We start from the raw sequence: 24,254 nt of genomic DNA on the forward strand, positions 1-24,254 counted from the left end.
TTGAAAGGGGCGCTGAGGGGAGCTGTGAGGTGGCACGGCTCGGCCCGGTTGTGGCAGGGCGCTGAGGGGCAGCCCCAGGCTCGCCTCACACCCGGGGGCAGCGGGAGGGAGCGGGTGGCGGGTGCTGGGGAAGAACTAAGGGGTAGCCCGCGCGGGGAGTCGCCACAGCGGTTCCATGGTGTAATGGTTAGCACTCTGGACTCTGAATCCAGCGATCCGAGTTCAAATCTCGGTGGAACCTGAGGTGTTCTTTTTTTTTTTTTCCTCCCCCTAGATTCTTTTGTGTGCCGTAACAATGGGCACGACGCTGCTTTCTCCGCTCGATTGTGGGCTTCTGAAGGAATGCACGCAGCTCATGACTTCTTGTGGTTGAATCTTTTACCCATCCAAAGCATGGGCGCTGTCCTCCCGCCATCATGGGCCAGTGGCAGCACCACAGGGGCGTCCTTCCACAGGGAGAAGGCCCCAGCGTGGTCTTCAGCCCCACCAAAACTGGGGTGGGTTAGCAGAGTCCTCCAGGTGTCACAGCTCTGTCCACACCCAGGGCAAGAGCAGCGTTCAAAGCCAACAGCACTCGATACGGAGGCATCTCTTGTGTATGAGGAATCAGCAAGCTCGTTGGGTTCATGAGGCACGAAACATGGCCTCAGGGACCAGGCAGAGGTGGCAGCAGGTGAAGCACTGGTCTGAGACAACTGAAGAGGTAAGACTTGATGATTTGTCTGTGGCATGGTCAAAGGAGAACATGGAAAAATACAGCAAAGCTAACCTCTGAAGGAGGCGGAAGCAGAAAAAGACATATATAGACATATATCTGCGTTTAGGTGGGGAAAACGTTTTTCTCTTCATCTGAAGAGAAATCAGTTCTGCCCCAGGGCAACTTGAAGAGGGAGGGTTCACTCCCTCATGGTTTGCACCAGGATAGCCAGGTTTCTTCCCATTCCAGCACCCAGAGGAACAACAGGCCCCCAGCCCACCATGGCCTTGCTGCTCGCTGGCTTCTCCATCCTCAGAGCCAGTACCCCTCGTCTGCCCTGCGCCAGGAGAGATGTCAGCTTTGTTGTCGGCTTCCACTGGCACAGGCTGGAGGCCTAAATAGAAAGGATAAAAATAGCAGTGGTGCCCAGATGATTAAACCAAGGCCTTTAGACCTCACTCTGTTTCCAGCGGCTTGCCGCGAGCAGCGGCAGTATGTTAGCCATCTCGGCAGCCAGTGGCCACATTGTCATTTCTGTGTGAGGAAAGAAACCCCCAGGCACCCACGGCAGCGCTGTGCATCAGTTACCGTCTGCTGGGATGATAATGAGCCATAACCTGATCCTTTCCACTTAAAAATGCTTCACGCTGCCTCAGAGCTTCCGAGTGAAGAAAACAAGACACTCGTAACAAAGATACACAGGGTGCAACTGAATCCCCACTCAGACATCAGAGAACTTAGGAAGGAGCATCACGGACTGGGCTCACCCCATGTGCTACCACAGGCCTCCGGCGAGTCCCCAGCAGATCCTGAACGGCTTGGATCAATCCTTTTTATCTCCAGGTGAACTCCCCAAAAATAGAACACCCAAATCTGGTGAATACCCAAAATCTAGAGTCTGAAAGTGCTGCTCCTGCTTCTGCCACTTTCAGAGGTTACTCTACTGCACTGAGTTGTGCACTGAGATGTGTAAGGCTGGGGTATATTTATAGCTGTGTAGTTAAAGTTTCCATCTCACATCCTATTTGTGGTCCTCTATTGAACTTTGTCATTAACAAACATGACTTTTTCAAGCCTAGCTTCACCCTCCAGAAATGCTACTAGTTTCAAAAAAATATTTAAATAACACAGATTAAGTATTTTTAGTTACCCTTTTGTAAAAGTTGCTCTCACTTTTGTGTTTGGGGTTTTGTTTGTCATATGGGAGCTGGGAAACACCCTTTATTTAAGTTTTTCATATGTGTAAGTACTACTTCCTCTTGCACCAAATTGCAGATGTTCCTTAGCTGGAACATCTACATTCTGGCTGAACTGAAAATCACGGTCTCTACATTTCTCTACCGTTATCACTTGTTGAACTTAAGACATTAAGAAGCAGAGACATTTTTTTGCGCACCATGTAACACAGAAATTTCCACGGATTGCCATGTATATGAGCAGCAGCAGGGGCTATTTCCAGCTAAGACGGGTTAATGCATTTGATTGTTTTGATTAAATGTGTTCTTCACAGAGCTGAGAGGCAAAACTGAAACAGCAGAAGGAAATACAGATCCAAACAGCAGTCAGTTGACAGCAGTGCATGAGGTTAAAGGCTTATATTCTTCTGAGCCGTGGGTTAATTTTGTTCCTGCTCAGGCAAGCCCCAGATGAGAATATACAAACCCTCAGGAAATGTCATTGTCAGCAAAGACAGTTTCTGGCTGCTCTGCTCTTTCTTTGTGCCCCCCTCCTGAATCATGCTGCTGCTGTTATGGGATGGTCTGGGACACCTCCTGCGCAGCTGAAACATGGCCAAAAAGCAGAGGTCAGGCCTGAAATAACAGAGGACTGTGTGCTCTGGGACTGACAGCTTTTAATGTGAGAAAAGTCATTCAGCACTGGCATTTCTGCTGCATTAATTGCCATTAGTGTCATCCTTGCGGGAACACTAAATTCATTGCAAACCTTGAATTAGCGCTCTCTCATAATTCTTCAGTTTGTGCCTGGACACAACCATTTGTAGAGGCAGCACATTCCAAGGAACTGGAGCAGAGACAAGGAATGATAGTTGGATGCTCAATTTAACAAAAAGAAGCAGAGGTCATACTCATAACTGTGTATTTCCAGTTCTGTTCTGGAAATTCATAGAGCAGCTGCCAAAAAGTCCCAAGCTTTTGCCTCAGCAGCACCATTAACATGCAGATGTGTGCTGGGCTATCAACTCAGAGCTGCTCAGCCCCAGGCACTGAGCATCAGGATCCTTCCGTACAACCTCACTTCATCCTTCCATTTCTCTCCTGTAACCAGCTCCTGAGAGAAATCCTGGGTGAATAAAAGTAAGGCAAATCTAACCACCATCTTCAGTATTTGTAGCGTTCCCATGAGGTCATGGTTTCTCTGCAGGAAACACCAGCTGGATTTGCCATGGAAATAGAAGAAAAAGAAACAAGGATGGACAGCATTTGCTGCTGGTCCCATCTCTTCTGTCTCTGTCTTCCCCACATGCAGTTTGCAAAGCCCATCACTTTGCAAAGCACAGCGAAAGATTTGGAGTTGGAAGTTGCAATGTCTCAAACCTGTCCTTGAATGGCTGTTGACCCACATTCCCATTTCTCAGATGAAAGGAGCCACTGGCTTCCCAGGGCAGAAGGCAGGAAGGACAAAAGCAAAGCCCCACAACCTACTCAGTTCTATCAGAGGAGAAATATTTCCTGAGGGGAAAATCCAATCAATACTTTGCAATTTTCTAACAAGCCATGAATCATTGCAATTATTCAGAGATAATTCAAGCTTTCCAATCCAGCTGCTAAATTAGAGAAAAGCAGACTCTTAGCACTCACTACCCTTAGCTTGACATGTCAGTCTGAAAAACAAACTTCAAACGTAAAATAGATCAACAGAAGTAATAAGAAGAAAACTCTTTAAAAAAAACTCTGGACAAAATTAAAGGGTTTATGATGTACAAGGAGTTCTATTTTTCTATGCCAGCGGTAGTAGCAATAAAAATGTGTGGAGTTGATTTTTCTGACGATAATTACTTGAATTCCAGTACATGCTCTATTATTTTTTTATTTTTTTTTTTTGTAGTTCTACAGCTCATATTAATAGAAATAGACCAAATCAAAAATATTTCCTATAAGTCAGCCCTTTCTTTCCTAACCATGGAGTTGGAATAACAAAGGATCTGGAGCTGAATGTCAACCTATTCAATGTCAAACCTCATCCTGGTTTAGCTGTTCTCCAGGGGTCCATACGGCACTGAAGAAAGAGTGGGAAGGGAGCAGCTCTAGAAAAATTAACATTCTGGAAGCATTTTTTTGTTAGGCCAATATTACAGTAAGCAGAAGAGAAGGAATATCTTCTGCACCCTTGGGGAACAAGAATCGAACACAGGAGACTCAGTGACTTGGTGTTTCTTGTGATGACTGTCAGAATGAAGTCATCAGCTTCCTGCATCCATTTTGGACTCGATGCATATCTCCTTGTCTCTGTCTGTTGCCTCCAGAGACAAATTAGCAAGATAATACTGGCAGCTCCAAGGTAACTGCTGGCCAAGATATAATTTCTGAGACATGGCTCAAAATCTTAGTCTTACTGACCTGCGACAGGATTTTATTTCCTACCTAAGGCCAAAATCTTCTTGCTGTTTGTATATTTAATAGTATTGTCGCTACCAGACAAACACAATGTAGAGGACAGTAATGCAAGCATTATCACGCTGCCCATCACCTTCTAATTTGGATTCAAAGGGTCAGCCCTCGGGAAGGAAGGAGGCAGTCTGACTTCTGTGGCCAGTTCATTCACTGCTGAAATAACCAGCAGAGCTGGCTGGCTGTGCTCAGCATAGCGATGCTCGTTATGAAGCTCTACAAATTATCCAGGGAGCCAGGCTGAGGCTATAAAACTTTGCTCATTAAAATCATTAGAGAGCTGTCAGATGGAACAACTGGGATGCCTTTGATCTGGCAGAATACCCTTCCTCCTGCTCGCAGACTTTGGGAACCATCCAGTTCCCCATAATTATTTTTTTCAAGTCATTCAAACAATACTCATTGTTTTTTCATAGAGTGCAATAACTTCTTGAGGCAAACTGGAGGCTGTAACAGCTATAACAAGACTAATTCATTAAATGGAAACCCTGATATTTCAATGATTCCTCCATAAATATGTTCATAATTGGTTTTGCCAAGAAAGTGACAAAATGTTGCTCATAATCCCAAATATATCCCTTATAAATCCACTAGGTGTCCTACTGTTTTCAAGTAATTAGGCTCAATTCTATTTATTTATTTATTTATCTATTTCCTAATTTTGGGAGTGAGAAATTAGTTCGAGTTTTTGTGGAATTAGGTCTGGGTTTCCAGGCTGAAGCAACGTGTACGTACGGTTTATGCAACAGCAGGACATCTGGCTCACGGTGGCAGCTCTTTTGGCAAATGCCACTAACGTTTCCCACAGAGACCAACTCAAGGTTAGGGGCTGGAAAAGAAAAGGGAAAAGAATCTGCCTTCCTCTCCTGGGAATGCTAAACAATGTCCATCAGAGCCAAATCCTCTCCTAGGTCAACCTTGGGCTGCTATTTATAGGACTGCTAAAGTGAGCCCAATGCTGACCTTAAAGGTGGTAGCAAAATGTGTCCTTAATCACAGCCGCTCCGCTCAGGCTGCAATTTTGACATTCCTGGTCACCGTTCCAGTCCTTGATGGGCTCCTGCTGCCTGCCAGCACTCGCGCCTGTCTGCAAAGGCCAGCACAGCACCCGCTCACGAGGTGTCCTGTCACTGCAAACACGGAGGGCATGTCAAATATATGCCAAGAAAAGCAGGCTGTAAAACAGCCAAAGGATAATTTTCTCATCCCAGAAAATAGTTGAGGTGGAGCGCAGCCACCGTCAAGCTGCTTGGCTGCTCCTTCGTTGTGCAACCCAGAGCACATGCAGTGGGTGAAGTCATGCTGCTTGGGACATCCCTCAGCCACCCTGGGATCTGTTGCTCGCACTGAGTCTCACCACGGCAATCTTAACTTCCCTGAAACAGTCATCTCTGTAGACATATAGAAAGTATTTTTCATTTCACGTCTTTCAGTGCTCAGAAAGGGGTATTTGTAATTTTTCGGTGAGGGATGACGACAAGGTTATTTTCTAGGTCTTGTCGCAGAAGCACGAATCTCATACTGTATAAACCCTCTGTAGGCTTACCCTCTGCCAAGTGGTGATTGTTGCTTTTGCAAATTCCCCTCTCATTCACTCTAGATGCACAGGGGTGTCACATCTTGAACTTAACCCAAATCTACATGATGCAAGCGATGGCAAAATCAGGTTTATTTCCATTTAAAAAATGCCGGATAAAAAGATGCTCTCAAACAATGATTTTGTCTCCCAGGTGCTTCATGGGCAGAAATACTGCCCACAGCTATTGGCTTTGCAAATAGGCACCAGAGAAGTGTCAGCACCAGCTTAGTCACAGGCTGCAAGGGGAAATCAGAGGGGGATCAAGAGCCTCGTGTCCTTGGCCCATCAGGATTCCTTGCCATCAGGCGTTGCGCATCACGGGAAGTGCCGAGCATCTGTCCTCTGCCATGTGGTATATTACTGCCTCTATTTCTTGCTATTTGTTTTGAAGGTATGACAGTCATTTTCCTGACAACCTGCGAGAAGAAAAGATACTCCAATCTTCCGCCTGTATGTATATATAGATACCTGCTGCAGCACCATCCATATGCAGCCTGCACCATATGCTAGCTGTGACAGAGTGTAACCTGGTCCAGCGCGTGTGTTTGCTGTTGTACATAACAAATACCTCAAGCCTTGCCATGATTCAGTGCATTATGCATGGGAGCCATCTGGTCCTGTAGCTTAAGAAGCAAACTGCAAATTTGATAAAAGCACAAATGGTCGCAATGAGAGAGGCTGGAAAGATGTGTTGATATTCCAAGCAGGAGTCTCCTTCCGTTGGGGCTAATCTCATCACCTATTGCCTCTTTCCTGCTCCTTTCTCTGGAAAGCTGCCATCAGGCAGGTTGCACTCTCAGCTCTGAGAGTATGCGCACCTTTGGGATGCTAAAAATGTGTTTCATGTGCCTGAGCAAACCTCCTGGGACAAGATTTTTCTCACCAGCCAGCTGTGCAGTAAGCAAACTGTGCGAGATGTTTGGAGCACAGCACATTTTATGGAGCTTGGATTGATCAAGGATTCTGTCTGGTTTAAAATGCAGTATCAATTATGATTATTCATTAATATTGTGTCATCACTGTGCAGAATTATGCTTTATGGTTTTGACAGACTGAAAAGAGGTCCTTCTCAGCTTGTCTAGATGTGCTCAACTCTGGAGAGGAGATGTACTCCAGGGATACCTGGAGCAACAAGGAGCCCAGTGCAGTGGAGGGGGTAGAGTTGTGGATTGGCTTGGATTTGGTAAGAGTTTGTGAACAACTTGGCCAGGAGCCTGGGTTACTAAAACTGGCTTAATTAGATTTTGTAGCCAGGCCGGGTTTCCCCCATTCTGAGCCTGCTTTCTGGTGTTTGGAGGGCACAGCGAAGGCAGGCAGACAGAAGCTGCCTATTCTAGCAAATCTCTGCAGGGAATGCACCAGCTTCAGAGAGGTCCACATTTGTTTCCTCTGACACTGAATTAATGGGAATTGATGTATTGATTCTGCAATTCTCCTAAAGATTGCTTCACATTCTGGCACGTTTCCAAGCTGGTTAGACGCAATGTGCACACAGTTCAAGACAGATATTTAATTATTCTTATATGAATACAGTTGGAAAAAAGTCTGCTCTCTGTGAAATCCAGGAAATAATAACATTATGATAATGAAAATAGTGCAGCCGTTCCTGCTTTATATTGACTATTTTCATGTCCCAACGCTCCTTTTGTTTTAATACAACCAACCCCTCCAATATCACAGAAATCTGAAGACATTTGCTACTAGTAGAAATAAATTCAGTAGTTTTCATTTCATTTTCCTTTACCCATGTGAGTGTACACACTTCAGGGGAAATGTAATCTGGTGTTCTGTGTGTGTAGAATACACAGGGTTATGGTAGAGCTCTACCAAATTGAGCTACTACTACTACTGGTGGTAAGCAATAATAACCTGAGACAGTCATTTACCAGTCTCATGGGTTTAAATCAACAGTCTTTGTGGATTTTTCCTCATTTAACTATTTAAATATACTGCCTCATATGCTCTACTTGTAGACTGTCTGAACATCTCTGTGCCAAGCAAGCTCCTGGTCCTAGATATGAGACAGCATCTTGCATTAGGGGTGGAGTAACAGGCTTGTTTTCATGCTTTGATCACTGTGTTGCTGCTTTTATGATCTCACTAGGAAAGTTACTTGATGTTTCTTTATTTTGAGTGTCAGCACAGTTTCTGCAAATGTTTGAAGTCATCTTTGTATTTCATTTATTTTCTGGCAAAACAGCATCCATCTGCAGTTTGGGAATAGAACACGTAACAAACTGCATACAACTCCAAAGCACAGAACATGAAATTTCTGGGCAAAATTCTCCTCCATTTACATAACTCTGGAGTAGTGTCTTCATCTTTCCCATTGTTACTCTGAAACCCATTCTCATTTAGTTGCGTCAGACCCAAAGGATCTACCATGTATGGGTAAATAGGATTTCATCACAACTGTTGTAATTTCCTAGGGAAATTTACAATCTCAGAGGAAGTACGTAAAGATGCATTTACAGTACATGGGCCTCAGCACTCTAAGAAATACACCACTGTCACTTGTTCTCTGTTAGTAGTTTTCGGTAGAAATAAAAAGATGATGTAGGTGGAGAAGTGCCTGAATTATCTGGAGCAGAGACTTCCTCCGTATACACGAGTAGAGAATCTGCACTGTGTGGCTGAACTCATTTTTCAAAAAATATGTTCAATAGCTCTTTCGTTAAACAAAGAAAAAGCTTGCTGTGAGCTATTTGATATTTATTTGTATAACTCTGTTCCTTGGCTGTCCAGGCTCTAGAAGTGCTGTTCTGCCCCCAGAAGACAGATTGTCTGGGTTGGAAGCCCCAGCCCTGATTCAGGGAAGCACATGGTTTCCTTACAATGATTATGATGGTTATAATTACTATTCAGTATATGGTGCAATTGTTGTGGTGTTTAAAAGAGAACAAAACAAAACAAAGCAGTTTTGGAAAGGAAAACACAACATTATAAAAAAAATGTAAAATAGGAAGTGGTTGACCTTCAGGAGATAATTCTATCTGCAAGTGTCTGCTGTCCAGTGTTTCCAGTGATCAGAAAATGGAAAGAAAAAAATCCATTAAATATCCCAGTACTCCTACTAATGCACCTCCTTTTCTGTAGGTGTAATATTTTACATCTTCTATTCAACAGCTGTTGGTATCAAAGGCCAAGCACAATGTACGTCGAATACAGGGACCGAAGTTTTTCATCAGCTGCTGAAGGCAAAACCAACTAAAGCTGTAGCAGATGTTCACTTACTTCCTGTCTGCTTATCAGCCCTGCAAAGGCACTTCTTTTTTGTACTTGTTATGCCAAGTGTAACTATGGAGATCTAATACAAGCTGCGCAAGAGCGATACAGTGAATGGTTCCTTACGTATTTGGTTATGAATGATCAAGCAAAATATTATGGTTTCTAAGAACTCCCTCAAATTTTTCAGCATGTACATTAGTCATACCCCTCTTACAACAAGAAAACAGCAGTGTACAAAATACTTTAAGAAACAGTACATTACCATGGCTCTGTAAAGACTAAAATAAATACCATTACTGAACTGTTACTCATTAAACCTCCCATAAGATCCTCTTACATTAGGCCTGCCCTTCCAGCTGGGGCAGTTGTCAGAGAAGAGCCCATGCGATGCATTTAGGTTACACCAACTGAACAATAGTTGCCATGCTTGATGATAATTGCATTCTTTGGGTTAAAAAAAATAATAAATAGAATTAGCATCTGCTGGGATTCATTGACTTCAGTTCACGTCACTTGTGTAACGGCAGAGTGAAGATGTTATGTTTGGCTTCCATATGTTCAGATTTTGCATGTTTTTTCTAGTACACCAAGAAATGAGGAGCAGTGTATCCCAACCAACTGTATTCCTCCAAGGCCTTGAATATGCTATAGAACAGAGTTCTTAACAATCAGTTTAAAAAATAAGTAACATTAAACATTTTTTTCAGTAATACGGGTGCACATCAACTGCTTTAATTCCTGTTTTTATTAGTTATTAGCAACTGTAAACTATAACTTTAATACAAATTACTATATGCAAATGTTAAAACCGTATTCTGTCTAAACTTGGGCTTTGAGCTAGTTTAATAAGACTGATTTTCACACTGATGCATTTAAATTGATATGCATTCCCAGTACAGGCAAGACCTAGGGCAATTACGTTTATTGCTTAATAGACTATAGTTCTTCTTCCCTTATGAAATCCAAATAAAGAAATTTACTTTACATAAATCCAAGCACAGGTGGCTTTGCTTTAAGGTTTAAACATTAACAGTAACAGAAAAGGACAGTTTTGGAATGGTTCCTCTGGCCGTAGGAACTGGTGCAGCAGGAAATCAAAGTGACAGCTTTGGTCTACCGCTGGCAGACCTGGTTGTACATGGCCCTGTGGGAGACAAAAGGTTTCAGAGCCACAGTGGCTCTGCTGGCATTTGCCACGTTTCACATAATGCTCTCAAGGAAAAAGAGCTCTAGGTGACCCTTACCGCTGCTTTTAAAATGTTGACAGCATTGCAAATCTGTGGAGTCCACACAAGCAGAGTTGACATGGAAAATGCGAACACTGGGATTCCTCAAGCAGTCCTTCTGGTGCTGATAATTTGTATTACAGCAAAATACAGGGGGCCAAATCCTCCAAGGAGATGAAGCACTTTGGTACGACTGGTTCCAGGGGAGGCAGGCATGGTAATCCTTCTGAAAAAATGAGCTTCTAACAGAAAGCTGTAGACCTAAAATTCAGTCTTTTGCCTTTCCCCAGAGCCGAGCAAAGACAAGACAACATAAGAAGCAGAAGGGAGTTGTTGTTGAAGGTGAAGATATTGAGGGACTTCATGAAACACACAGATTTGCAGGCAAAATATGCATTTGATGAATCTTTTCTTTGAAGCATCTGGAAAAACACCACAACAGGTACAATGCTGAAAGGGGAAAAGGAGAAAAAATGGGACCAGGGGATTAAACTCGTATAAACTGGGGGCTGAGGTTGGGAATGGGGAGCAGGAGAGCACAATTCTTTGGGTTAGTTCCTGGAAAGAATGTGGTAAAGATATTCAAAAATCAAGATACTGCTACTGTGACTGGGTAAGTGGATTGTCAGCTGAAGCGTTTGAAAATAGAGATCAGTATTTAGAATTAGACTGTAAAGGATAACACAGTAGGAAGGGGGATGGATGAGATGGCTTAACAGGGTTTCATTGTAGTCAAATTAATTCAGTTTAAATAATTAATTCTCTTTTAAATTGACTCTAGTCTGCACGCTTGACATTTTGGAAGAGCTGCCATTCCCCAGCCTTCTGGTAAACGCTTTTGCATCTGTTTTCCATTGTTTCCTTCTTGAAAAAAATCCTTGTCACTAACAGGAACCATCAGCAGCATGGAACAAATTGACTTGCCAAGGACATTTCCTCCAACCTCATTATTTATACTGGAAGTATTCTTTTTTGTATTACGAGTCAGGCCGTGATTTAAAGAATTCGCCATACATTAAGTTAGTTTTATGCTGTCACTGTGAGTCAAATTCAAACTCAGTTAAGTGAATTACTCACATTACATCAACGTTTGACCATACTTTTTCAAGGAGGTGATCAAGCGGTTGCTAATGAATCCACAGTTATTTCTGCTGGCGTTCACATATAGAACTCATCACCGCTGCAGCAGAGTCTCCCCATGGTATGAAGGGTATGGATCAGATGTGTCACTTTCCCTCTTTTGCTGTTTTGACTTGTAAGTGGCTGAGATGGAGCAGACCCAATGTAAGACTTGGGGTAGCTTGGGTTAAACAAAGAGGTTTTGTTTTTTTTTTTTCTCAAGGTGCATTGGTTTGCGTTCAATCTCCTGTCCTTTGTCAGCTCCAGGCTGCAGACTGGGTGCTAAGAAAGTGTTCATCTCCTCTAAATGTTCATGTTGGAGGTGGCAGAACTGTTTTGGAAGATGGATACAAACATAAATACTGAAGAGAGTTCTGCTTGTGTGAGGGCTCTGTTGAGGTTAGGAGCAGATTTTTTTTTTTTTTTTTCTCCTTTAGGCAAGCTGGACCAAACCCTCAGCGAGCTCAGAAAATGGCAGAAACTCAATGTGACCTATATCTGTGGTGACTCACTGGTGAGATTTAATGTTGTTACTCTGTTTACCTCTGTTTCTGAGCAGTTGTTCACATTTTAAACTACATGCTTACCTAGCCCAATGGATAGATGAGGATAATTAAGGTCCAATATAATATGGCAAGTAGTTGTAATAACGTATGGGAACATTCCAAAGCAGTTAGAGAAGAGAAGAGTTTCAGATAATTAGGAGAGGAATTGGAGAGTGATGCAGATTTTAAAAGTACCCAAGATAAAATAACAGATACTAAAAATATCTATATTGAGATGAAATCCTCATGGCTCAGTACTTGAGCCAACCTCCATTCTTTAGGAATTTGTAAGACAATTGTCCAAATAGGGTTGGCTATGGTGTATTTCCTTATTCTGGTGGGCTTGCACTTACACTTCAAAGCATCTTATGCAGAAAAAAACATAGGTCTGTCTTAACAGTGCAATTACAATATTTTTAATATGTTCTGAAATAGCTGTAGCTTTTTAAAAATTAGTCTTATTTCTATGTAGCAAAAATACTAATAATGAAATTTCTGTATCTTGAAGGACAAAGTCAATGACAGCAGGGCCTGAGATGCATTTTTTCAGTCAGGACACATTTTTTAAATACCTGTGAACCTCTAGCTAATAGTCAAGGAATTATGAATCTAGCTTGCAAACGAAATACTGAAGTGCCATTTTTCCCTCTTTTCTGCATGATGTGTTTTCTGACTAGGTGCAAGATTTTGAAAGTATTGAAAGTACTGAAAGGATTGAAAGCATTTTGAAAGAAAAAATCATTTTGAAGTGCTATACAGTTTCAGAAAAGCAGTAGAGCTGTGTTATGAGAACATCAGCTACAATTTGGGTCAGATTTTCAGTGCAGATGTGTCAGATGCATTTCTTGGAAACCCTCCACGACAGTTAGGGAGAAGAGTGACCCAATGTTTTCGCACCGCACAAAACAACTGTTCTTTTTGCTGATGTCATTTGTATGAAGCACTGCTCATATTTCTAAAGCAGTGTCCTGTTGAAGCTTGTTCAGGAGCAGAGTTTTTCTCATGGAACGGTTTCAGACAGGGAGTGTAAAAAATCTCCTTGGTGCGTCTTGACAGATCTCAATCAGACTTGTCGGTTTTCTGAATTTTAATGATCTAGTTTTATTTCCAGATAATGGTTATTTATGTAAATGAGATGCCTTATAAATAAATATGGAAATTATTCCATAACGTTAATTATAGGCCTTATGGTTTAAATACTTGAAAAATTAAAGGCAAATGGTGTCATGGATTGTTTTTGAGTTTATTAACTTAATTATTTTGGTGGTTTGCTTTATTTTAACATGACTTCCATATGTGTTTCCTCAACTAAAGAAAACTATATTATGTGCCTGGGTATGTCAAAGGATAATAAAAATCAAAATGCGTCATACAGTAGAAGTAGTAATAGGAAACTGAGATTTCAGAATGTGTTTGTCTAAGAATCAAATAAATTAGTTTTTCTTGGAGAATCTCAGCTTAAGTGTTGTTATCCCATTACTCAAAAATTAAATAGTTTTAAATTAATTATAATACTTTGCACTTCTATAGCTGTTTCTCTTGAGAATCTCAATAATGTTCTACAAACATTAATTAAGCCTAATAGTACCCCTGAGAAGTGGTTAACAGATAGATATACTTCACTTAACCCATCGTGCTATGAGTGATCTTTGGAACAAAATACAAAAAATGTAAACAGCAGGACTACACAAGGGCCTGAACTAAGTAGTGGGGCGTGTTTAGATACATGGAATGGAATTATTTGGACTATATAAGTACAAAAACCAAGGAACCTAGATCTGTAAGTGACCAAAAGTGGTTGTATGTCTGGTGTGAGAGAAGGTACCCACAGCACCACAGCATCACACTGAGTGACTCTGGGTGATAAATTGGACTGATTCAGAGAAAAGACTGCTATTTGTGGAAATCATCTCCAGCTGGGCCAAAGAGCATGAGTCCAAATCAAACCTCTAAGGGTGATGCATGAACAGCAGCGATAACAGTTAAGTCCTTACTCTCACCCTTGAGGGTACAGGGGCTGCTGAAAATAGCAACAAAACAGCAGTATCAGTGCGTACGTTTACAGCCTGAGGCTGTTATTTTTGCTGGCAAATCTGCATGCATAATTTCCTTCCTGATATTGCTCCACAAAGAGAAGCTTTTTTTTTTTTTTTTCTTTTTACCTTGTTTTAATGATGAGAGCAATACTTAAAGTGGGTTAGTGCTGGACCAGGCAACAGGTTGTTTTCCTACATGTGTTAGGACTTGGACTATCCTCAAGCAACCTTTCTGCTGTCCCATTCTCAAAAAATCTCCTGCAAATGTTTGTTTCAGAGCTCCCAGTGTCTACAGGAAGAGCCACTCCAGAAATATTCCCCAGCTGTACATACAAATTTGCCTTCTAACAGGAGAAGAGGTTTGGCATCACTTGCTTGATACCCCTACACACAGAGACACATCCAAGCTCAGTGTTAATTGTTTTCTCACCAATTAATACCAATGGCCATCTGATGGGCTTCCTTCATTGGATATCTGATAGTAGCTGCATTGCTGCAATGCCTTGTGAACAGATTTAGCATTTGCTGAGGAAAACTTTATCTTGCACAGCTTTAAATCTTGAAATGTACACTTGGATACTCTGAGGAAGCAACACAGCACTGAAAAATGATAATAACTTTGCATACATTTTTTGTTTATAGAAATGACTCAGGAACATTTGGGTCTCCTCCCTTTGGGTAAGTTTTCCTTCGTTTTTGTTTCCCAGCATTTCTCTGCTTTTGGGACTACAAACTCCCACATAAATATTGGCAGTAAATCCTTGCTGAGAAAGTCTACCTGCTGGAGAAAAATCTGCTCATTTTATCTAAGTGGAATGCCTAGACACTACAATTAAACTTTATCCTTGCTCATATACAACAAAATTCTTTATTTACATTTTGTGGATTGCAAACCCTGACATACACAACTCCAATGCCTAATGAACCTCCCTGCAGTGCTTCCACTGAGCTCAGTGGCCTTTGGATCAGGCCCCATGTTTGCTTCGCTTCCCCATATTTTTAGCTGCTTCAGTAAGTTCTTTATCTAGAAAAGGGTCTGAGGCTTCTTTTTTGCATATATGCATGATATTCGATTGCCTCTTTTATAATTTATAGCCAGTAGTTTCCCTGGAGTGCAAAAGCTTTTCAGAAAGACTACAGTTGAAGCAGGAAAAGGAAGGGTAACTGCACCGCTGTATTGCTGCATCACAATATTTAAATACTTTCTTATTTCATAATCTGCCTTAGAATTTAATTATTCAAAGTAGGGACAGTCTTTTTATGTCAAAAGGGTTAAGTTCCAGATTTTCAAATATGCATGTTGTAAAAAAAAGAAAAACGAAAGAAAATGTTGCTTCATTTCCAGTGTGATTCCAGCTTGCCAAAGGCTCCATTTCATTGCATAAGCCTCCGGATATAGATCCATTACTGTATCATAAAGTGGGTTACTGGACAGGGTAAGGCCATCCATCCTCTGAAATGCAGAGTGTTGTTTTGCCAGTTACATGGGTTTATAATTATCCATTATCATTATCTTTACAGTTATTTTTACCAAGGTTACAGATATGTCATGTCTCTTCTGCTGAGTTCTTTTGGAGCCTCGTTCTTCCCCCAAAGAGACGTGGATGAGCAGTGCACAGAGCACTTAGCACATAGCACACATAGCACATAGCACAGCCAAATAAGTTCAAAAGGAATAAAATTGGTAAGAAAATGGCCAGATTAAGCCCCAGACTCATTACTTAAGAAACTAAAATAGTTTTCTCTGTGGAAGCCAGGAAATACTGGGAATAATGATAGCTTGCTTGCTTTCTTTCTTTCTTTCTTTCTTTCTTTCTTTCTTTCTTTCTTTCTTTTCTTTCTTTCTTTTATTTTTTTTTTTTCTTTTTGAGCACTGCTGATGTCTCGTCAATTATAAGTAGCCAAATCTCAGAATCCTGGGACAAAGTCTGTTTAAACCATGTCCTAGGACAGAGGAGTTCTCGACTCCATTCCTGGCACTGTCCCTGACCATCTGCCACTTGTTCTCTGCCTTGCTTCAGTTTACCCATGTGTAAAATGCACTGAAAATAAGTGAAACCATGCTTTGAAATTTACTTTAGTACCACAAACTAGAAATCCAGGGGTTGCAACATGGAAAAAAATGGTTCCGTGGTTGCCAGTCCTAGAAACCCTGGGAGTCTCCCTAGCCGCACTCCTGGGGAAGCTAAATCGGACTGACAGCGCTCCACCCTGCACTTGAGAGGCAGCAGAACACCACATTCAGTGTGCACGTTGCCTGCCCACCTGCAGCACACGCGTTTGTTGACTTGTTTTATTGACTTATGTGCTCCAACACTAACTGGAATTAATAGGAACACTTCTGTTGACTTAATGATCTTCGGGTCAGTCTTCACGTGCATGCAGAGATCGCTGCCTTGAGATCCCCAGTGTTTCCACCGAGGGAAAGGCTTTGTTGGACTGACACATAGGCACATTTCTGTGCAACGAGCCTGCAGGAGCTGTGCACACAGTGAATCTGTCTCTGCCTGTACAGTAACACTATTCACTGATGCTGCTCTTTATTCAGAAACAAATACAGCACTATAGTCATTATTGCTCAGAGACCCTTTCGCACATGGCTTTAGATGAGTCTTAATGTGGAAAATTGATGACAAGCTATGCAGGAAAGCTTTGCAGCTAGATATAAGTCAGGAAAGGTGGCTCGATAGAGGTGTTGACAAGCTAATAATGAAATGGAGCATTACAATTAAATGTGCTAGTGGGGACCTGGGGATGAAAGTGTGCCGCAGCCAACAGAGAGAGTAAACAGCAGGCAGGTCACAGGGAGAAAGTAGAAGAGGCTTGATGGAATAGGGTGAGAAGGAGGGGGAGATGGGAGAACGAGAAAGACGGGACAGAGATATGCGTGTGGGTAGCTGTGGTGGCAGCATTGGGCAGAAACTATTTTGTTTGATGTTTGTATCAGGACTTACACAGAGCTCTGCATCCCTGGCTGTGATTTGTTGACATTTACACAATATGTAATTAAATACAGATAAGTCCTAAGAGGACAGAATTGGTGAAGGGAAATAAATAGGTTGGGCTATAAATTAACAGCAAATCAAAGATATCTACATAAAGACTTGCATATTACGTGAGCTGAAAACTATGAAAACTGCCATGGAATGTTTAAGAATGGTGTTTCTGTAAATTAAAGTTTTCATTAGAAACAGGCATTCCGATGGAATCCAAACACCGACACATGAACTATTCATGCATCAGTGCAATGACTTCGCATCAGTTTACAGGCAGCCAAAACAATATTCAAGAGCTGAAACAATATCCTTATGGGCCTGTTCCTACCTAAGGATGGAACATAAAATCCATAAACCTTGAATGCAAACACCGAACACTTAAAAAATAAGTACGGAAAAAGAGCACAGAATAGTCTGCATTATCAAAATTATTTACACAAGCAGAAATATGGACTCTATTATTGCTAATTATTTGAAAACACTTCCAGGATTAAAATCCATCCAAAATTATCATAGGATTTAGAAAATACTCTACCAGAGCACTACAAAATTTCAGGACTCCCTACAGAACACAGACCATCTTGCTTTAAAATACTGAGGTCCTGAGTTCTTGATTTCTTTATTGACTCCACTGTATATTGTTGGGAGATAAAATATCCATATGGGTGTGGCAATAAATGCACTTTATGGAGAAATACAAGAAATGGGCAATGTTGTTCTTGTAGTCCCTGCTTGGGATAGAGGTCGACACATTCCTTAGTCAGTATGCTGCCTGTTGATCAAAAAAGAGTCAGACTCAGCTCACAAAAATCAAAGCTGGCAGCACAAAGCTGTGTCTGCGTGTGCAGGCTTGCACATGGGTGCCTCTGCCTGGGTCGAGGCTGGCTTGTGTCAGATGCTCTGTTTCCTACATGGGGGTAGGAGGAGCAACACTGCTGCTATAAGGAGTCTTGTTATTTTTAAAAGTGTGGGGAAAAAAGTAATATTGTGCATTTTTTGCTTTCATAGTCTCCTATTCAGTCATATTTTCAAGAGGGATGAGGTAAACCAATATAGTAGATTTGAACATTAAGCATTTACAGTCAAAATTTAGAACTATATCTGACTTTGCTGTCTTTATAGCAAGCCACATCAAAACCCTCGAGCCAAATATCCATAACTGAGGGGAGCTTGAATTCAAAGCCAAAATTGTATGGTTGGAGCCTATCCCTAAACATTATCTCAAAAATAGCAAATCGGTCTAAGATTTTGAAACACGGGGATTGCAGTACACGGGATGCCAGGAAAGTGGTGTTTCTGTGCATTAGTACAGGCAGCAGGGCTCTTTTTGTTGTGCTCAGCAACATCTTGACATGCTGCACTAATCTTAGCTGCACGCTCTTAAAAGATTATTTTTGTCTCGGCTTCTTTTATAGTCTTTGATGCAACAACCTGGCGTGTGTTGCATCAAGCCTGCAGAAAATCCCCCGCTTTCTCTTGTTTTTCCAGACATCCTGGGCCCAGCCGACAGGCACCGCAGGTGAGCGAGACTGGCCTATTTGGGCCGGAGATTAATTTCTGGCTAAATTAAAGGCGCTGGAGAGGGAGAAGCTGGAGGACAGAGCGGGGGAGGAGAGTCGAGCAAGCGGTCCGTCGTGGTTTAGGCTTGGACTGGAGGGGTTTTGTTTTCTGACCCGAGGGGTTTTGTTTTCCCCTCAGGCTGAAGGGAAGGAGCCGCCGGCGCCTCGCCGCTCCCTGAGGGGCGATGGAAGGGGCGCGAGGCTGGGGCCCCTTCTGGAGCCCACAGAGGGGAGCTGGACGCTGGGGCCTCCACATCACTGAGCCCGCTTGAAGAGCAGAGGGCAAGGAGAGGAGCAAATAAGGAAAATCAAAATAATAATAATAATAAAAATAAAAATCCTGACGCCGCCGCGATCACGAGTCGGCGCCCGCCATCCCCCCCCCGCCTCTACAGCCAAGATGGCGGCGGCAGGAGGCGGTGCGCAGGGGAGGGGGGATCCCGGCCGAGCCGCCCACACGGCGGGGCGGCGGTGAGCGCGGCCAGGGCGAGCGGGGCTCCGCTGCCATGCGATAAGGGCGAGAGGGGGACCCAGCGCCCTCCCTGCGCCTCTTCGCCCTCCCTCCCCGCTCCTCGGCGCCGGGGGGGCAGGAGGCGCCGCCGCCGGCTGCCGTTCCCCCTGCCCCCGGGGAGCGCGGCCCCCCGCCTGAGGTGAGGGCTGCGGGGCGCGGCGGGTGGTGGTGGTGGTGGTGGTGTGGGGGGGCTCGGCGGGCTGTCACCGGGCCGGGGAGCGCTGAGGAGGGTTTGAGGCGGCGGGGAAGGGCGAGGGGCCGCCGGCGTGGGCCTCGGCGGGGCTGCCCGGTGCTGCGAGCGGGCTCCGGGGCCGCCCCTCACGCGGGGCTGCGGCGGGAAGGGGGGAGCTGAGGAGGGCGGGCGGCCCTCGCCTCGCCGCCTCCTCCCCGCGCCGGTAACTTTCCGTTTGGCTGCGGTGGGAGCTGGGGGGAAACTTTGGGTTCTTCCCCGAGCCCTGAGGCGGTCACCGGGCTGGGCTGAGGGCCTGGAGCGGCGTGGGGAGGCTCCCCCCTCACGGCGCGGTCCCCTCAGCGCAGCCCCCTGCCATGTTCCTGCTCCTCCTCCTCCTCCCCGGGGAGAAACTTGCCGAGGTGCCCGTGCCCCAAAACGCCGGCTTTTCCAGGCGAGTCACGGTGGTGTTGAGTTCCCTGCGTGTTTTTTTTTTTTTTTTCTCGCAACTTTCCCCCTCAGCAGCTCGGGTGGCCAGCGGCGGGACCGAGCCCTGACATTGTCAGGCGGTTCCGTCATGGTGTCGGCGTGAGGCGTGAGCCTGTGGGCCGGGGGGTGCTGGCATTTAATAACTCCTCGGCCGTGGTTCTTATTTCGGGAGAAATTTTTTAAAGTGGGCTGCCCCTGAGAATGTCGATTTGCTAGAAATGAGGTCTCGGCACCCGGTTCTGAAGTTTATTTATTTATTTTTTTTAATGAACTGAATAGAAACGTGGTGTTCTGGACAGCTTTTTACTTTGTTTCACAATTATTTTTTTTCTGGAACTGTTGCTCAACTAGAGGTTTCTGTAAAGACTGTTACATTACGGTACGTAATCTTTCACTTTCTGAATGATTAAACTCCAATATTTAACCTTGGCGAGTATCTGTGGTGGTTTAGGAAAAGCGATTGGGTTAGTCTGGCCAAGAAAGGTCAAGGGGAGTAAATGGATTTTTTCTGGTTTCTGTGTTGAGTATACAAGTCTTACTTCGAGTAAGAAGAGAGTCTTCCGTTTTTCTTTTTATTAAAAAAAAAAAAAAAAAATCATATTTAAAGTATTGGTGAAACTCGATCCTGCTTTTACAGTACTGGGGAAGTCCATATGTGTGTTTAAAGTGAAGGTTGAAGTGGAACTGCGTCTCTGGTAAATGAAGCAACTTTTTCTTGGGGGTAATTGTGACTTGGCATTGAAACTGTTTAATTATCAAGAATAGGGCATTAGTTTTTGTGGTTAACTTTAGGGGAAGGAGAAAATTGCATGGAGCCTTAAAGATGGAACAAAAAAAAAAAAAAGACTGAGCTTCTCTACAGCCTTCAGAGCTTGCATAATGTGCATATTTTACTTATTCTAGAAGCATTAGGGTCCAGCTGGATGAGGAACTTTCCTCAAGTTTATGAGCAGCTTTTGCTCCTTTGGAACACGCTTTCCCAATGGTCTCATCCAAATAGCTCATTTACCAAAAGCTAGCACAAAAGATAAGATCTGGTTCTGTGAACGGTAAGGCAAAAGGCGCTATGACCATTTTTTAAAATACAGGCTTACTTAGAAGTGTTTTTCCAGTATGAAGTATTTGTTTTTCCATATATATGCTGGAGTTTTGGTACTCTTTGTGGCAATGTGGTTGCAGGTCCTTGTTTCTTGCGACCAGCTTGTTCTATATGCTTTTCCTGGATATTACACCCGTATGGAGCTTAATGGAATTTCTATATGTGTTAATGGCAATGTTAACTACTCTGTATTTACATAGCCAGAGTTAATTATTACTTAGTAAAAGCATAAATATTGACAGAGCCTGGCTTGTTCTATAGGGCGTACATGAGTGCAGCTGATCTCTGTGCAGCATTAGGAACAGCGTAAATAAATAAGTCTCATTTAAGATACATTTGAAAGAGAAAGTACCAAGCAGGAAAGTAGAGCCAAGCTGATGCCCAGTGAACTACTCAAAGGAGAGTGAGGTTGCATCAGGAAGGTAGCTGATAGCACGGTTCTGCATGGCCCTGACAAGGGGATTGTGGGCACCGCTGTTTAGAACTAAGTCTGGAAGTGTTTAATCTATGGGATTTTGTATTAGAGGATTTATTAATCTCTGGGTGAGTTCTGCTGAAGCGTGTGATAGCTGGAGAGAACTGTCTTGTGACTCCTCAATGGAGAAAGATAATATCTGGACCGAGCTGAATAATGAGAATCAGCTTTGTTAATCTTGAGATTCTGAAACAGGAAAAAGAAATTTGCAATGTCACTTAAGTAGTCAGCATCCCTTTTCAATTTCCATTTTATTTCCTAGCAACTGAATTAGAGTTAGTTTTGCAAGTCATAGTAGACTAAAAGGCTTTTTACGAGAGCATGTGTAGAAACGCTTGTACTCATGGTCAGTAAAATGCCAGCACATTGTGAAAAGTGAAGAGTAAAACAGTCAGAACCTTTCTGAATCTTAAATAGCTGCTGAAACAAACTTTTCATTCATTGTCCTTCCTTCAGTTTTGACCCTAGATTTTAAATATTTTGTCGGCATGACCAAAGAGTTGGAGACTGAAATGTTGCACAACTTGTGTTGGATGTAAAACAAAAACCTTGATGTAACCTTGTTCAAACATAGTGTTCTAGGTGTTGGTGATTTCCAAGTATCTCACTGTCTGACTGAGTTCCAGTAGCCCGGGTTTTGATACATCTCTAGCTGCGTGTTTGTTCTGAAGTTTTCTGGAAAGAATGCTCACACATTAAACGGAGGGGAAAATAAATAAAAATTGTTTGGGTGTCCCTTTTTGTTTGTTTTATTTCTGGTTAAGTGCCTTACATTGAGTTGGGCTTCGTTAGGTGGATCGATGCATTTCTGAGACCGTTCTCATGTTTGTTAAGGAGAAAGTACTTCAGTCAGGCTGCTGTCATGTAGCGAAATTTCACTACATATTAAATGCTGACTCAAAACACACACACCCCTATTAAGGTCTTTGAAGAGAGTTTGTGCTTGCACAGAAAGTAAGGGTGGAGGTGTGGTTTAGAGGTTGTACTTGTCCCTCATCCTTCTGTAGCCTCACTTAGTGGTCTCGGGCAAGAACACAGAAAGGGCCCTGCATCTGTTCCCCAATATATCAATTCTGTATGCAAACAAGCTTTGCCATTATGGGCACAAATCATGATAGAAGTTTTATGGCATACTAAACACAGCAAATGTGAGTTATGCCTTGCTTCAGTTGAAGATAGCTATCGGGTAGGAGGTGAATATGTATAAACAGTGACTGCATCTCCACTCCTCAGCTGCTTAAAATTTTAAAGAGTGGTATTGACCAAATAATTCCTTAAATTGAATGGGGTTCTTTGCTGTATTTCATAATAACCCTTAGATGTTTTCTGTTACGTTTCAGTTCAGCCTTAGTCTGTGCCTGATCTGGGAACTTGGTCTGTGATTTGGAAGTACTCTGCTGATGTATGTATGCTTATAAAGTGCCCCCAAAGACTATACGGTCAAAATTAAGATATACAGAGAAGACTATGTGAGGCAGTAATGTGGAGAGGTTTTGATCTATAGCAGTCATTTTAGTGGCGGTCTGTGGTGCAGAAATAGTCATCGGTGGTTCCCTAAAGAGCTTAAAAACAGCACTGGGAGGAGATTGTGGGGGAAGAAGTAGAAAGGAAAGGCTTCAGAAAGTGTTGGTCCTACTTCTTTAAATGGCATATTTTCCTCTTTTCAAAGTATACTTTCAAGTCTTAGATATAGAGCTACTGTAGAGGCTGAAATGGAGTGAAATTGAAGTAGGTAGTGACATGGGGGGGGTGAAAAAAGAAGAATGATCTAAAAATAGGGTGCGAGGAGTGAGGTGGAGAGTTAAAAGTTAGTTATCCAATTATAGCCTCAGTATTTATTCTGTACTTGAAATTTTACCTTTTTCTTTGGGTCAGAAAAAAGCATTAATGTAAATCGAAGTGTTTATATTAAACCATCTGAAATAAAAGTAGGCAAATAGCAGGTGCCTCGTATAAACTATATGTATATATACACAAATGAAGTCCCAAGAGAACTGCCTGTTTTGTATCTGTGTATGCAGGCATTATGCAAACAAACAGAAGGGGATTATAGACAGGACTCTGAGTTTGGTTTCATCTTGATCTTCAGAAGGAACTTGTGAACCTAAAGATTTATTCCCAGTTGTACTACTGAGTTCAGAAGCTGGTCCAGCTCTGGTAGCTTCTGTACGTCAGCAAGTTTGCCCATGTAATAGTTGGACTATAAAGTGACAGCGAGAGAGCCAATGCTGCTCAGATCCTGCAAGTACAAAAGTAATCAGACTCTGCACAGTGCTGTTACTGAAATCCCAGTACAGGAGCATTCATCTAACAACCAGAACGACTTCAGAGTTACCTTGTGTGCTGAACTCCTCTTCGGCATGGTGAAGAATTCCTTATGTAGAGCACTGGGACAGACCTTTCCGTGAGTACTGTGCTCATAATGTCTAGCACGTGGCAGCTCCCCCTGGCTCAGTACACCTCAGCCTTTCCTAAAAGGGCGTGATTATATAACGACTTTGGCCCAGGAGATGAGGAAGGGGTGTCAGGCTAAGTCTGTTCTGTGTTACAGAGAGGGCTGGCATTGGATCCTGAAGCAGTCGTTACGTTAGCATATCGCTGCCCTTCAGCTAACGCAGGGTGATGGCTGGGGGAATGCTACCCCGAGGTTGCCCCGTACAGCTCTGTTGTGCTACCTGGATACAGAGATTTACTAGATGTGGAGGGTGTTAGTCAGTGTTATCTCGCTGTTAAACCTTTCCAGTTGGGTGTAGATCATCTGCAAATGGCAGCTGCAGCCTATGCTTGCCCTCCTCTCCGTGTCTGTAATTTGTAGCGTGGCTGGGTCTGATTTTCATGCCTTACAAGACTTTTTTGCTGGTCAGGGGTGTGGGAAATAAAGGTCAAGTGATCTAAGT

At 43.0% G+C, this 24,254-nt stretch overlaps 1 protein-coding gene and 1 long non-coding RNA gene across 6 annotated transcripts in view; both read left to right on the forward strand.

Annotated features, from left to right (window-relative positions):
* Nucleotides 1-119: 119 nt before the first annotated feature.
* Nucleotides 120-13,288, forward strand: LOC311442973. The gene is made up of 4 exons (XR_014696990.1): nt 120-186; nt 275-703; nt 10,650-10,801; nt 11,916-13,288. It is a non-coding gene; the product is annotated as an uncharacterized lncRNA (long non-coding RNA).
* A 5,789-nt stretch (nt 13,289-19,077) lies between these two features.
* Nucleotides 19,078-24,254, forward strand: part of DENND4A (DENN domain containing 4A) — a 51,379-nt gene continuing 46,202 nt past the window's right edge. For 4 of the 5 annotated variants that reach the window (XM_084532744.1, XM_084532747.1, XM_084532746.1 and 1 more), the window contains exon 1: nt 19,078-19,264. The gene's annotated coding sequence lies outside the window, so the exon portion shown is untranslated. Of the gene's footprint in view, nt 19,265-20,140; nt 20,163-24,254 lie in introns of those variants that run through there. The other variant, XM_084532745.1, reaches the window with a different exon arrangement.

Source organism: Aythya ferina (genome assembly GCF_964211825.1).
Source record: "Aythya ferina genome assembly, chromosome: 11".
In the NCBI taxonomy this organism is placed as follows: domain Eukaryota; kingdom Metazoa; phylum Chordata; class Aves; order Anseriformes; family Anatidae; genus Aythya; species Aythya ferina.